This window comes from Zingiber officinale, chromosome 3B, assembly GCF_018446385.1.
Source record: "Zingiber officinale cultivar Zhangliang chromosome 3B, Zo_v1.1, whole genome shotgun sequence".
NCBI classification, from domain to species: Eukaryota; Viridiplantae; Streptophyta; class Magnoliopsida; order Zingiberales; family Zingiberaceae; genus Zingiber; species Zingiber officinale.
In genome coordinates, this window is record NC_055991.1 from 88535150 (window position 1) to 88551662 (window position 16513).

Below are 16513 nucleotides of genomic sequence, written 5' to 3' on the forward strand. Positions count from 1 at the left end.
CCCCCTTTGGATTCCTCATTATTTTTTTTTTTGCTTCAAATGCACATAATGAAGATTCATTAGATTATGTCTCGACCAATCATTGAGATTTGATACTACCTGATGAATTATTTCATGTGTTTCATCCAAACTTTTCTTCATAAAAGATCCTCAGGATGCCACGTCTAACTAACTTTTATTTTGGAAAGAAAGCCCAATATAAAATAAATGAATGATCAACCTGTAAAATATCGAAAATAGGCGAATATTAATAAGGGAATTTTCCGGAATTTTTGAAAATTTTTCGAGAATTTTTTGAAGCTCGAACGGACGAGTTAACGGGGCCCGGAAAAGCCTGTTTAGGCGACCCGTTTAAGCGAGGAAAAGTTTGCTTTTCTTTTATTTCTTTTCTTTATTTGTTTTTTTTCTTTTCCTCTGGTTTTTATTTGTCGTCGTTCACTCCTTCCCCGCGTGCCCTAGCCCCCTCCTCGCACCCGAGCCATCCCGACACCGCCTGCCTTTCTCCTCCTTGCCCTAACCGCCGGCGGCGGTTACTCCTCCTCGAGCGTACAACCCCTCCGCCGAGCCCTCCTCTTCCTTTTCTCCTCTTCTGTGAAGCCGAGTCCTCCCGCCTAACGCCGATCGCCTCTGTGCCTAGAGCCACCGCCGGCCGCAACTCACAGTGCAGACCAACTCTTCTCCTCGCCGACATTCGAGTCGTCGCCGGTGCCCTAGACTCAGCCCGCGACACCCATCTCCTTCTCTGAGCCACCAGCACAGTCGACGCCACACGGAGAAGTGTCGATTCCTCTCAGCCATCTCTTTGCCCTAACCAGCGCCGCAGCAAACCGCCGTTGCCTCCCTTGCCCCTATTGCGCCATTTGGTCGCCACAGCCGACGCTGACGGACTAGGGCAACGTTGTGCCCTAGATTTGCAGCGCCGCCGTCCCATTCTGCTCTAGCCATCACCGACACTGCTCTCCTGCAGTGTCCTTCGCTCGCCACTGCCCTTATGATCTAGCGTTGGTCGGCTAGTCGTGAGTGCCAGCAACCACTTTGTTATCGGCTTGAGTTTCTGGCATTTGGGCTTCCAGTGGCAGCTTTGTCCGGTTTTTGGTCATTTCAGGCAGTAAAGGAAGAGGTAAAGTGCTCAAGTTATTATGGAATTTGGTTGTGGTTTGGAAGTTGATTTCTTGATCTTTTTGATCCGAACAGTGAAGAATTCCAGCAGCCAACAGCCCTTAACGGCAGCCCTCATTCCAGCATTTCTTTGTTCCAGCAGCAATCAACCTAAATGGGGCAGTAACTCTTCAATTCCAGCATCTTCTTGTTCTTGAATAAAGCTGTGGAACTTGAGGTAAGGTTTAGGGTTGTGGTCTTCGTTGTAGATGATTTCTAGTTGTGTTAGCAAAAGTTGTTAACTTAAGTTTAGAAATAAATCTAAAGGTGTAATTAGGGTTAATGAAGCTAACCCTAGTTGGTCGATGGATTAGAATTTAGTTTGGCTAATGGTTGTATGATAAATTAGCTAAACTAGACATTATGTTTGATGCCACAGGACCTTGACGCGAGACGAGTATCTCGGAGTCAGATTGGACCTTTCTATTTTCGGAGGCGGGTACTTTTGACTTATTGTCTTTGATATGCTTAGTAATGAAATTAACAATTTGCATTAATTGTGTTTTCTTATTTGTTTCGGTTAATCACTGCCCGATACATGTTACCTGTTTGATTGATTGTTTGTTGGCATTTCGTGTTGATACCTATCTGATTTCACATGCTCATGGGTAGTGATATAACCATGTTTCACATGTTCAGGACCTAAGTTTGATACCTTATTGATTAGTATATCTTGATTTGATCTATTCACTATGGTGCCCATTGTTATATGTCCAGAGGTTGGTTTAGTATATTACCATGCTTAGTGACATGCACCATTTGCATGATCGCATGCTGTGCGATAGATTGCTCCATTATTGTCGAGCACTTTGCCAGTTTTCATCACTGTTCGGTGCTCCGTTGTGACGCTCATGGGTAGCGTGACACAGCGTGGTAGCACGTCAGTTTGACTCTTCCGGTGCTCCGTTGATACGCTCAGGGGTAGTGTGACGCAGCGTGTAGCACGTTAGAGATTCCTCCCCGTCATAGTGTACCGGGAGATGAGAGCATTGCGCTCCCCCATTTATGATTTGGGGTAGGAGTATGTATGTACTCCGACAGCATCCCGTCCACTCGATCACTCATCAGGAGTAGTGTTGCAGAGTGCACGGTTGTCACAGCCCTACCCACTTGGTCCCACTTTTGTTGTGAGTTGGCTGACTGGCGTCAGGGGTGACCATGACATTGGCATCATATGCATGATGCATTTATTGTTTGTGATTGTGTTTGCTGCATTTATATACTGCATATTGTTTGGATACCTATGTTTGACATGTATACAGGTCTTCTATACCTTTCGGACTGTTTGTCCTTATACCGGGTCCTGGTTAGTACAGATTCTCTCCTGTCTTCTTCGGTTTGCATTTACCTTTATCTTTAAGTGGAGACTATACGCATGATTAGTGCTAGGTGTTATTTCTTTACTTTGCATATCAATTATACCTGCTGAGTGTTGGACTCACCCCGCCTCCATTGTTGTTATTTTCAGGTTGATGCTGTCAGGAGGGAGTTCCAGTCGCTAGTCCCCACTGCACGTAGTGCTAGATCCCCTACAGACCTTGAGGATTGATTGATTTTTGAGTTTTCTTCTCGTTTGTCTATGTTTAGACTTGATTTGTTTGATACTTGGACGTTGTATTTATTTTTGTGATGTCGATGGATTTTATTTGGTTTTATTCTACTACATGCCTGCCGGGTCGGCATAAGAGGTGAGTTTCGTCGGATTTGAGTTTACGAGTATAGTTGAGTAGGGTGGTTTTCGAGTCAGGGTATTACTGCTTGTTTGATTATATATAACTGCGTGGATGTTTGTGTGATTGTGTTATATTTATTGTTATTATTCCAGCCGCATGTGGCTGAGGTATGGAGATATGTAGAAAGTTTCAGATTGTCCGCCGTACAGGGGAGATGCTGTCGAAATTTCTTCGGACTGGGACTCCTCTGGGGCGTGACACAACCAATTCTCGATACTATGATGTGGATAATGATACAGAAGAGATAAATATCTATCCCAAGCTTGATGCAATTCCTCCCTGTATAGTTGCTTAAAATGTAAGATTTGATTCCTCAAATGGATGGTCTTCCTTGGGGAAAAATATTTATTCAAAATTTATGCTCTAACTCATCCCAAGTTCTGAACTTCTGGGTTGTAGAGTATTGAACCAAACCTTTGCAGCATCTCTAAGACTAAAGGGAAAACCATAAGCCGTATAGAATTAGCAGAAACCCCATCATATTTTAATATGTTGCAATATCTGTGGAACTTCATGAGATGTGAATATGGATTATCTAAATTTGATCCCCAAACTAATCCTCTTGAATCTTAGAGATAAAAGATGGTCTAAGCATAAAATTCTTTGCTTGAATTTCTGGCTGGACAATAGGTCCTAGCTCTATGGTAGACTTTGGAGCCCCAAAATCTTTCAATGGTCTTAGAACTATATTTGCCTAAACAAGCTAAAAATGTAAGAGAAATTGAATTGCACTAAAATGCAAACAAGGGAAATAGAATTTACAAAGGAATAAATTGGGAAACTGAAATGTAGGAATTTATAATGCCAAGATAGAAATTAAAGTGCAGAATTTAAATTTCAAAAAGGAGAGAAAATTGTAGAATTAAAAGTAGGCAAATGCAAGATGAAATTTCAAAATAGAATTGTAGAAAGTATTTACAATAAGAAAAATAAAAACAAGTTTAGACTAATTCAAATGATTGTCAAGTAATGTTATAAGTGCAGTCCCCGACAATGATGTCAAAAACTTATTACGTTCCGCAAGTACACAATTACATCGTCAGTAATATAAAAGATATAAAACCCACAGGGATTGGTATAATCACTAGTGACCTCTCACGCAGAATTAGCTAAATAATAGATAGGAACAAGTTACGTGCAAAATCAAAGAAGTGAGATTGAGAATAAGTAAGAGGGAGAGAGAGAGAGACTTGATTTGGGAAATGTTCTAGGGGTTCAGTTTCATTATGATGTTTATCAATGTAACATGGTTTACCAATTGCTCATCCTCAATTCACATGCACTTGTAGGAGGTTACCAATTCTTCCCTATAGTGGACAAGCCGGAATGATATTTAGATTAACATTTTTTGCCATTAAATAGGAATGATTCCTATGAAGCAGGTTAACGACCCCTGTCACTATGACCCCTCGATCATACATTATAAGAACACACTCATACTCAACAATCATAAAGATGAAGATGACAAGTACACACACTAATATCTACTTCCTTGTGGAGAATTACTTCTCCTTTAAGGTAAAAACCTAGACGTCCGTTAATGAGTTACCTCTGTCACTAGGGCCCCTCGGTCATATGATCTAGGGCACCCCCTATAGGATCAATAATTCTACACAATTCATTCAATCAAACATGAGATTTAAGCTCAAACACATGCATTCACATAAGATCAAAAGATACTGAAAGCCTAAGCTTTGTAAACATTCATTATGTATAAAGAATCACATTTGGTCAAATTGTCTACATTTGTTTGTAGTTGTTCATTTAATTTATATTGTAGATAACATAGTATGTGGTGTCACATGCAGAAGATGATGTTATCAGTACCTTATAAATTATAAACAGTAGCTCATGACCAAAATGGAAAGGAACAAACCATTAGAAGGTCGTAGTGTAATTAGGTATTAGTTTATCTTGACAATATAATTATACTAGTACACTCAGAGTGTATTGAGTAGGACCATTTGAGGTCGTTTCTTTTATACTGACTTTATAAAGGAACAAAGACCTCGGTTATTATGGAAATGTGTGCTCTTAATCCTAATATAATAACAAGCATATATATTTGATATTTATTTCTTTAATTTATCAATGGGTGAGATTTAGTTCGATGAATCAATAAGCCCGATAAGTTGGGAAATGGTATCACTTATAGTGTGTGTTGTTGATTATAGAAGGAAACTGTGTCCTAGAGATACTAGGTTGATAATGTCCTCAAGAGGAGCTCATAAGGATTGTCATGTTAAACCCTGCAGGTGGACCTAGTCCGACATGACAATAAGGTTGAGTGGTACTACTCTTGGATTTAGATATTAATTAAATGAGTTGTCAGTAACTCACTTAATTAGTGGACATTCGATATCTTAAACACAGGGAGACTAACACACTCATAATAAGAAGGAGCCCAAAAATGTAATTTGGGATTGGTGCGGTAGTTCAATAATAGTTCTCTAGTGGAATGAATTATTATTGATAAAATTAAGTTGTGTGTTCGGGGCGAACACGGGATGCTTAATTTTATCGGGAGACCAAAACCAATTCCTCCTCTCGGTCCCTATCGTAGCCTCTTATTTATAGAGTACTATACCCACCTATACCCACCTTCTATACCCACTAATAGGGGGCCGGCCAAGCTAGCTTGGCAACCAAGCTAGGGCCGGCCTAGGTATAAATTGGGGTGGCCGGCCCTAGCTTGAACCCAAGCTAGTGGGGGCCGACCAAATTAAATTAAAAAGGAATTTTAATTTTAATTTTTATTATGTGGAAGAAATAATTTATTAAAGAGAATTAAAATTAAAATATCTCTCTTATAAAAGATCTACAAAAGATTAAAGAAATAGATTAGATCTCTTTCCTTATTTGTAGATTGGTGAGATATTTTATTTTATCTTTAAAAATTACTCACATGTTGTAAAATTAAAATTATAGAAAATTTCTTTTATCAACCATGAAGAGATTTTTGAAGAGAAATTTTATTTTTTAAAATTTCTGGAAACAAATTAGGAAGTTTTAATTTGTTGATTAAAACTTGTCTAAATTGTTTCCCCTTGATGTGGCCGGCCAATATAGATTAAATTGGGAAATTTTATTTTATTTTTCTCAATTAAATCATGTCAAGGAAATTAAGGAAATTTTATTGTAATTAAATTTCCTAATTTGCCTAGGCCAAGGAATATAAAAGAAGGGGTGAGGGTGTCTTCACAAGACACAACCTCTGTTATTTTTTCTCCCTCTTTTCCTTGGTGTTGTGGCCGGCCATCATCTTCTCCCTCTCTTCCTCTTATGGTGGCCGAATACTTCATCCCTCTTAGAGTTTTGTGGTGGCCGGATACTACTTGGAGAAGAAGAAGAAGAAGGAGAGAAAGCTAGCATCTCTTGGAGCTTGGTTGGTGTTTTGATCTTCTTCCTTGGTGAAGCTTCCTTATTGTTGGCCGAACCTAGCTAGGAGGAGAAGAAGGTGGTTGGTGATTTCTCATCTCGGAAGATCGTTGCCCACACAACGTCCGAGGTTAGAAGAGGAATACGGTAGAAGATCAAGAGGTCTTTCTAAAAGGTATAACTAGTAATTTTTCTTTCCGCATCATACTAGTTATTTATGGAAATAATACCAAATACAAGAGGCTTACGTTCTAGTATTTCGAATATATTTTTCGAAGTTGTGTTTTTTATTTTCCTTGTGATTTGATTGTTCTTTTCGGTTAACCTAAAGTTATTTTAGGAAATTAAATATTAGATTTCTATAAAAGGTTTTGTCTAGTCGGTGGTGGTTGCTCCCATATCCAAGAAGGCCATGTGCCTCGCCACGTCAGTACTAGGAACCGATTATGGAAATTAATATTTAATGGAATTAATAACTTAAGGTGATTTGGGTCGAACGTGTTAAGTTCCGCAGGAGATCCAAGTCAAAACCTAAAAGAACAAATAGATTAAGTTTTGGATCTAACTTGTTAAGTTCCGCAGGCGATCCAAAATTTAATTTAAAAGAACACATGGTAGCTAGGAAAAGGTTCAGACCTTTGTACAAAATTTTTGTACAGTGGAACCTCTAGGTTTTCCGAGTAGCAACCAACAATTGGTATCAGAGCTTGGGTTTTGCCTCTGTGTATTTGATATTAATTTAATTATGCACATGTCATACATAATTTAGGCAGGTTAATAGTAGGATGTGCTAACTTTGTGGATGCAGGATCCAACTATTATGGCTTTTAGTTATTATGTGTGATTGGACCCTTGGACATGTCAAGGGCATTATATGTGTGTGCATGATTGTATTAAAAATACAGCAGGAGCTGTATTTAGTTTTATTAGGATTTTATTTTTGATCTAGATACATGTACATTCCTTTTATGGAATATAGGATAAAAAATGTAAAATTCTATTTATGTCGCGGATCGAATCTTGCAAAGCGTGGAACCTTCTAAGGACCAGAGGCGTAGCGGAACTAGGAGCAAGATGGATGCGACAGCTAGACCCGGTGGCGGTGGCCAAATATGGCAGCAGCTTGGGATGACAACACACGGAGGACAACTAGAGACAAAAGTCATAATAGTTGAAAATTAGATTTTCTATTTATTGCTTTTATATTGTGCTGTGTGTGCATGTTAGTTTACAAGTTTAGTAGGCTAGCATAGTTAAAATTCCTCATTTATAAATAACTAAGTGGGAGAGGGATTTTTAAGTAAATCCCATGGTCTCCATTACTGGTTTGTAAGTGATGCAAACAAGCTTGCGCGTTGGCTCTGAGTGCCTTCCTCCATAACGGATGAGCTTGTTTGCGGATCACTAGAACAGACTTCCATTTTTGGATGACTATATGAAGTTAATTAAGAGCGTGTGATCTTCCCCAACGGAAGGGGCATAATCTTATTAATGGACTTAGTGTCAAGTAGTGGTATACACTTAGACACATCTAATAGTATCCTCCCCATCGGAGTCACTGCTATTATTTGTGTGACCAAATGATACCAACTATTAATTTTATTTGTCAAAAAGTTAAGTTGACAAGATAATAAAATTAATGGGTTAAAACCCTTCTTTTACAAATGTTGAATTTGTATACGTCCACACTAACGTGACATACAAAATTCACGGTGTTTTGAGGTGTTGGTTAATTTAAAATAATATTGTTTGAGGAATCAATATTATTCTAAATTTAGAGTTCTGACCAAAAGTTATTTGTGATTCTTAGGATGACTTTCAACCCACTGTCCATCATACTTCAACAGAATAGACTTCCTGGACCTAATTACATAGATTGGAAAAGGAACCTGGACATTGTCCTTACTGCTGAAAGCTATAAATTTATACTGACTGAACCTTGTCCTGAAGCACTTACTGGTGAATCTACCCAAGAGGAGATTGAATATAATAGGAAATGGGTAAAAGCAGATGAGATGGCGCGGTGTTACATTTTGGCTTCAATGTCAAATGTATTGCAACATCAGCATCAAGATTTACCAACAGCCTATGATATTATGAACAATCTCAAGGAACTCTTTGGTCATCAGGATAGGACTTCTAGGCAAGAAGCCATGAGAAAGATAATGACAGCCACCATGCAAGAGGGTACTCCTGTAAGGGATCATATCCTAAAGATGATGGCTTATCTGAACGAGATACAAATCCTTGGAGGAGAAATTGATGGGGAAACCCAGATCGAAACGCTACCTAGAAGTTTTGAGCAGTTCTGCCTGAACTATAATATGAATAAGAGGATTTATTCATTGGCGGAACTACTGACAGAACTTCAGGCAGCAGAAGAATTATTTCGTCACAATGCTCAAATTCACTCTGCTGAAAATGGTTCTACTTCTAAACCGAGAGGAAAGAAGAAGAAGAAACAAGTCGGTTCAGCAAAGAAAGTGAATAAGTCTCAGAGTACGGGATTTAAAGCTGGAGTGAAGAAGCTGAAGGGCAAGTGCTTCATCTGCAAGCAGGCAGGACATTGGAAGGCAGACTGTCCTCGTAAGAACCAAAACAAAGGTATATCTCATGCTCTAGTTGTTGAAACATGTTTAGCGGTGTTATCTACCAGTACCTGGTGTGTAGATACGGGAGCCACTGATCATGTCTGCAATTCTTTGCAGGGGTTCCAGGAAACCCGACGACTATCTGAAGGAGAAATTACCGTCTACATGGGCAATGCTACTAAGGTGGCAGCTATTGTAGTGGGAGACGTCTACTTATCTTTTAGTAGAAATAGAAAATTGGTTTTAAGAAATTATCTTTATGTACCCAGTTTTAGAAAGAATTTAATTTCAGTTTCTAAACTGTTTTTAGATGGATATTCAGTTTCTTTCAGTAACGATGTAGTTATTAAAAGAAATAAAGTGATTATCTGTTCTGGTGCATTAGTTGGCAATTTGTATACTTTAAATCCAATTTCTTCCACAAAGCAAAACATGAAAATTTATAACTCATCTTCTAACTCTAATAAAAGAAAAGAACCTTCGGAGATGAACTAAGCATATCTTTGGCATCTAAGGCTTGGTCATATTAACTTAAGTAGGATTCAGAGGCTTATAGCCGATGGACTTTTGAGTTCATTAGAGTTGGAAAATTTTCCAACTTGTGAATCTTGCTTAGAAGGTAAAATGACCAAGAGACCGTTCAAGGACAAGGGGTATAGAGCCAAAGAAGTGTTAGAGTTGGTTCACTCTGATTTGTGTGGTCCTATGTCTGTCCAGGCAAGAGGAGGTTTTGAATATTTTATCTCTTTCATAGACGATTATTCAAGATATGGATACATTTACCTAATGCGCCGCAAGTCCGAGTGCTTTGATAAGTTCAAAGAGTACAAGGCTGATGTGGAGAAAAGACTAGGTAAAAGTATCAAGACACTACGGTCAGATCGTGGTGGCGAATACCTCTTAGGAGAGTTTAGGAATTACTTATCAGAGGCCGGGATTCAATCCCAACTGTCCGCACCTGGTACACCTCAAAAGAATGGTGTGGCAGAACGAAGGAATATGACTCTTATGGAAATGGTTAGATCGATGATGAGTTATTCAGAATTACCAAATTTGTTTTAGGGATATGCTCTGGAAACAGCAGTGTATGTTCTGAACTTAGTACATTCTAAATCAGTTTCTTCTACTCCCATAGAATTGTGGAATGGGCGAAAACCCAGTCTAAGACATATTCGGATTTGGGGTAGTCCAACACATGTGCTGAAACCAGATGCTGATAAGTTAGAATCTCGTACAAAAGTTCGAGTGTTTGTGGGATATCCCAAAGGAACGAAAGGAGGTTTATTTTATAGTCCTAAAGACCAGAAGGTCATTGTTAGCACCAATGCCCAATTTTTAGAAGAAGACTATATAATGGATCACAAGCCCAGTAGTAAAGTTGTTTTAGAAGAACTAAGAGAGGACACGTCTACTTTAGTACCAACAGTACAAGATGAAGTACCACAAGAAACTGCAACACGTGTCACACATGATACACAACCATAGACAGTGCCTCGTTGTAGTGGGAGGGTTGTAAGGCAGCCTGAGAGATTCATGTTTTTGGGAGAGTCTTCGGACTTGATCCCGGGTAAACATGAACCTGATCCCCGGACATATGACGAAGCACTCCAAGATATAGATGCAGCATCTTGGCAAAAGGCGATGAATTCTGAAATAGAGTCTATGTACTCTAATAAGGTCTGGGAGCTTGTAGAACCACCTGATGGTGTAAAAGCCGTTGGATGCAAGTGGATCTACAAAAGGAAAAGAGGGACGGACGGGAAGGTAGAAACCTTCAAAGCTAGGCTTGTTGCAAAAAGGTACACTCAGAAAGAGGGAATCGATTATGAGGAAACCTTTTCACCGGTAGCCATGCTTAAGTCCATCCGGATACTCTTATCCATTGCTGCTCATATGGATTATGAGATTTGGCAAATGGATGTCAAGACAACTTTCCTTAATGGAAGTCTTGAAGAGAACATCCATATGAAGCAACCAGAAGGGTTCATTGAAAAAGGCAAAGAGCATCTAGTGTGTAAGCTCAATCGGTCCATTTATGGACTGAAGCAAGCTTCAAGATCTTGGAACATCCGGTTTAATGAAGTAATCCAGTCATATGGATTTATTCAAAGTCCGGATGAGTCTTGTGTATATAAGAAGTGTAACGGAAACGTGGTGGTATTTCTTGTACTATACGTAGATGATATTTTGTTAATTGGCAACAATGTCAAGGTATTGTCAGATGTAAGGGTATGATTGTCCAAACAATTTGATATGAAGGACTTAGGAGAGTGTGCACACATACTTGGGATCAAAGTAATAAGGGATCGCAAGAAAAGAATGTTGTGTCTGTCCCAAGCTTCATATATAGATACAATCCTTGCTCGTTTTAGCATGCAAGATTCCAAGAAAGGTTTCTTACCTTTCAGGCATGGAATAGCTCTATCTAAAGAGATGTCTCCTAAGACTTCAAAGGAGATAGAAGACATGAAAGCAGTTCCTTATACCTCGGCTGTAGGAAGCCTTATGTATGCAATGCTATGTACGAGACCTGATATTTATTTTGCCGTGGGCATGGTCAGCAGATATCAGAGTAACCCTGGACAAGGACATTGGACTGTGGTAAAACATATATTAAAGTACCTGAGAAGGACTAGAGATTATATGCTAGTTTACCAAGCAGACGATTTACTCCCTGTAGGTTACACGGATTCAGATTTCCAATCAGATAGGGACAACAGTAAGTCTACATCAGGCTATGTGTTTACTTTAGGAGGTGGAGTCATTTCATGGAGGAGTGTTAAGCAGAAATACGTTTCGGACTCAACCATGGAAGCAGAGTATGTGAACCTCTGAGGCGGCTAAAGAAGTGGCTCAGAACTTTCTAATGGACTTAGATGTGATTCCTGGTTTGCCCAAAATCATCACAATTTATTGTGATAATAGCGGTGCAGTTGCAAACTCGAAGGAACCACGAGCTCATAAGGCAAGTAAACATATAGAGCGCAAGTACCACCTGATACGAGATATCGTGAAGCGAGGAGAAGTTGTCATCGCCAAGATTGCATCAGCAGATAACCTGGCAGATCCTTTCACTAAGGCCCTTCCGGCGAAAGCTTTTGATCGGCATATGGAGGGAATGGGAATCAGATGTATGGTAGAAGATATGGCAGCTTAGTCATTAGTATAAGTGGGAGATTGTTGGAGTGTATACTGAAAGCCTAAGCTTTGTAAACATTCATTATGTATAAAGAATCACATTTGGTCAAATTGTCTACATTTGTTTGTAGTTGTTCATTTAATTTATACTGTAGATAACATAGTATGTGGTGTCACATGCAGAAGATGATGTTATCAGTACCTTATAAATTATAAACAGTAGCTCATGACCAAAATGGAAAGGAACAAACCATTAGAAGGTCGTAGTGTAATTAGGTATTAGTTTATCTTGACTATATAATTACATTAGTACACTCAGAGTGTATTGAGTAGGACCATTTGAGGTCGTTTCTTTTATACTGACTTTATACAGGAACAAAGACCTCGATTATTATGGAAGTGTGTGCTCTTAATCCTAATATAATAACAAGCATATATATTTGATATTTATTTCTTTAATTTATCAATGGGTGAGATTTAGTTCGATGAATCAATAAGCCCGATAAGTTGGGAAATGGTATCACTTATAGTGTGTGTTGTTGTTTATAGAAGGAAACTGTGTCCTAGAGATACTAGGTTGATAATGTCCTTAAGAGGAGCTCATAAGGATTGTCATGTTAAACCCTGCAGGTGGACCTAGTCTGACATGACAATAAGGTTGAGTGGTACTACTCTTGGATTTAGATATTAATTAAATGAGTTGTCAGTAACTCACTTAATTAGTGGACATTCGATATCTTAAACACAGGGAGACTAACACACTCATAATAAGGAGCCCAAAAATGTAATTTGGGATTGGTGCGGTAGTTCAATAATAGTTCTCTAGTGAAATGAATTATTATTGATAAAATTAAGTTGTGTGTTGGGGTGAACATGGGATGCTTAATTTTATCGGGAGACCAAAACCAATTCCTCCTCTCGGTCCCTATCGTAGCCTCTTATTTGTCGAGTACTATACCCACCTATACCCACCTTCTATACCCACCAATAGGGGGCCGGCCAAGCTAGCTTGGGAACCAATCTAGGGCCGACCTAGGTATAAATTGGGGTGGCCGGCCCTAGCTTGAACCCAAGCTAGTGGTGGCCGGCCAAATTAAATTAAAAAGGAATTTTAATTTTAATTTTTGTTATGTGGAAGAAATAATTTATTAAAGAGAATTAAAATTAAAATATCTCTCTTATAAAAGATCTACAAAAGATTAAAGAAAGAGATTAGATCTCTTTCCTTATTTGTAGATTGGTGAGATATTTTATTTTCTCTTTAAAAATTATTCACATGTTGTAAAATTAAAATTATAGAAATTTTCTTTTATCAACCATGAAGAGATTTTTGAAGAGAAATTTTATTTTTTAAAATTTCCGGAAACAAATTAGGAAATTTAATTTGTTGATTAAAACATGTCTAAATTGTTTCCCCTTGATGTGGCCGGCCAATATAGATTAAATTGGGAAATTTTATTTTATTTTTCTCAATTAAATCATGTCAAAGAAATTAAGTAAATTTTATTGTAATTAAATTTCCTAATTTGCCTAGGCCAAGGAATTTAAAAGAAGGGGTTGTTGGTGCAACCTTAGGTCAAGGTTGACCTTGTTGACCTGACCCGAGTTGACCTGACTCGAGTTGTATTTTGATATTTGACGAGAATAGAAAAGTTCTATTCTGATGTTTGACGAGAATAGAAAAGTTCTATTCTGATGTTTGACGAGAATAGAAAAGTTGTACTCTGATGTTTGACAGAATACAAACTTGGGAGATTGTGGGTGCAATCTTTGGTCAAGGTTGACCTGGTTGACCCGAGGTGAGTCGACCTGATTCGGAAAATCCTGGTGAGTGAAGCCAGGTGAAAGTCCTGGTGAGTGAAGTCAGGCAAGGGAAAGTCCTGGTGAGTGAAGCCAGGCAGTTGGAAAGTCCTGGTGAGTGAAGCCAGGCAAGGGAAATCCAGATAGGTCAAGGTTGACCAGACATCTGGTGAAAAGTCCAAGTATGGAGACTTGACACGGAAAAGTCCAAGCAGGGAGCTTGGCACGGGAAAATTCCAAGTATGGAGACTTGGCACGGAAAAGTCCAAGCAGGGAGCTTGGCACGGGAAAAGTCCAAGTATGGAAACTTGGCATGGGAAGTCGGAGAGGGCTTGGTAGCTCGTTCTCCGGACTAGGTCAGAGAGGGCTCGGGAGCTCGTTCTCTGGACCGGACGTGGAAGTCGGAGAGGGCTCGGTAGCTCGTTCTCCGGACTAGGTCAGAGAGGGCTCGGTAGCTCGTTCTCTGGACCGGATGGAGTCGGAGAGGGCTTGGTAGCTCATTCTCCGGACTAGGTCAGAGAGGGCTCGATAGCTCGTTCTCTGGACTAGGTCAGAGAGGGCTCGGTAGCTCATTCTCTGGACTGAACGAAGTCGGAGAGGGCTCGGTAGCTCGTTCTCCGGACTAGGTAGGGTTTAGGGTTGGGAGCTCTAAACCTGGATCGGTCAGCAGACCGATCCAGTGATACTATGGGTTTTCTGATCGGTCTAGTGACCGATCAGTAACCAAACAGTGACTCACTGTAAGCAATCTGATTGGTCACCAGACCGATCAGGAAACGATCAGAAGCGAAGAAGATCAGGAGAAGAAAGAGGGGGGATCGGTCTATTGACCGATCCACCTGAGTCCTGATCGGTCCACAGACCGATCAGAGACGAGGCCAACTCTCTGTGAGAGTTGGCTGATCGGTCTGGGGACCGATCAACCTAAGGCCTGATCGGTCCACAGATCGATCAGGGACCTCCTGGACCGATCAGGATGGAGCCTGATCGGTCCAAGCCTAGCCGTTGCGACACAACGACTATCTCTGCTTCGTCTGTTTTCGTCTGTTCTTCTTCGCAGGTTGCAGGGAGATACCAGATCATATAAGGCCTCTACAGTGAAGAATGAAGACAACACCGAAAAGAACTGCTTCTGCTAATTCTTCTTCTTCCTCTTGAGCTTTGCTGAGCTCTCGGTTTGCTGAAGCTTCGCATGAGCTTCGTGCTGGTTTTCTAGCTGCTGGAGCCGTGAAGCTGCTGCTTCATCAACGGACTCCGACGAGAAGGCAAGCAAGTGTGTTTACAATTTCTATTGTTCTTGTTTGTTTCCTCTATTGTTGTACTCCTCTGTTTTGCTGTTGAAAAGACTTTGTGGTGAGGTTTCTCCACCCAGAAGGAGTTCATATTAGCCGGTTATCCGGGGTTTCATCCACCGACGGATTGATAGGCTTCGTCCACCTTACGGACACGCCGAGGAGTAGGAGTATCATCTCCGAACCTCGTTACATCGCTGTGCTTGAGGTTTGATTTCTCCATTTACGTTTCTATTGTTATTTTTTCGCTGCGCTAACTTGATTTGTAGAAAGAAATGCGAATTTGGGGTCGGTTATTCACACCCCCCCTCTCTAGCCGCATCCGAAGGTCCTAACAAGTGGTATCAGAGCCAGGTCGCTCTTCGTCGGATTAACACCCGGGGGAGCACGAGCTAGAGAATGGATCAACTTGGAGAAGACGTCACGATTCCACCCTTCTACGATCGCGACGACTTCACGTTTTGGAAGGTAAGAATGAAGTACTTTCTTATGACTAACTTAGTTAATTGGAATTGTGTACAAGTAGGTTTTGTTCCTCCAAGGGATGAAGAAGGAGAAATTCTTGAAAAGAAGAGGTGGACGAAGGAACAAATCCACCAATCCGTAATCAACGACGAGGTAATGAAATTTTTTGAATTCTCATTACCTAACGATATCTTGTGTAAGATAGGTGGTTACAACAATGCCAAGGAATTGTGGAACAACTTGGCCAAGTTCCATGAGGGAAGCTCCAATTCAAGTAATGAAGAGGAGTCAAGTGAGTCAAGTAGCTCACTTCATGGAGGTAAGGAATTAGAAGTTGAGGGCTACTCAACATCTAAGGAAGAAGAGGAGAAGAGTTCTTCTTCAAGATTGGAGCAAGAAGAAGAAGCTTCTATCTCCGGAAGGGATGAAGAAGAGAGCTTAGATCCATCCTCAACCCTAGGTAACTCAAGCGATTTAATTTCAAGTAAATTACATATAATGTGCTTTGAGTGTAGGGAATATGGACATTACAAGAGTAAATGTCCAAAGAGGATTAGGAAGACTCCACCGGCACCAAAGGTCAAGGAAGCCGGAGTCCCGAAACGCAAGAGCAAGGAGCACGTGGTGTGCTTCCAATGCAAGCGAAGGGGACATTATAGAAGTCAATGTCCGAGGGGGAGGCAACCTCACAAGGACAAGAGACCAAGCACATCTATAGGGGGAGCTAAGGCAAACCCTAAGGTATCCTTTAAGGCACATTCTTGCAATCCTTATAAGACACATGCTAGTAATTTTATTGCAATTGTCAATAATGATAAGCATGATAATCTTAGAAACCGATACATGTGCTTAGGTGCAAAACATGTTAGCCTAGACAAGAACAATACTAGAAATGCCAACCCTAGGACTAACTCATCTAAGGTTAAGGAAAACCTAGGTAGAAATCCCAAAACAACTA

General features: G+C 40.1%; 1 long non-coding RNA gene across 1 annotated transcript; it reads left to right on the forward strand.

Moving 5' to 3' along the window:
- Nucleotides 1-974: 974 nt before the first annotated feature.
- LOC121968430 lies at nt 975-1595 on the forward strand. The gene is made up of 3 exons (XR_006108139.1): nt 975-1120; nt 1195-1336; nt 1538-1595. It is a non-coding gene; the product is annotated as an uncharacterized LOC121968430 (long non-coding RNA).
- The last annotated feature ends 14918 nt before the right edge of the window (nt 1596-16513 follow it).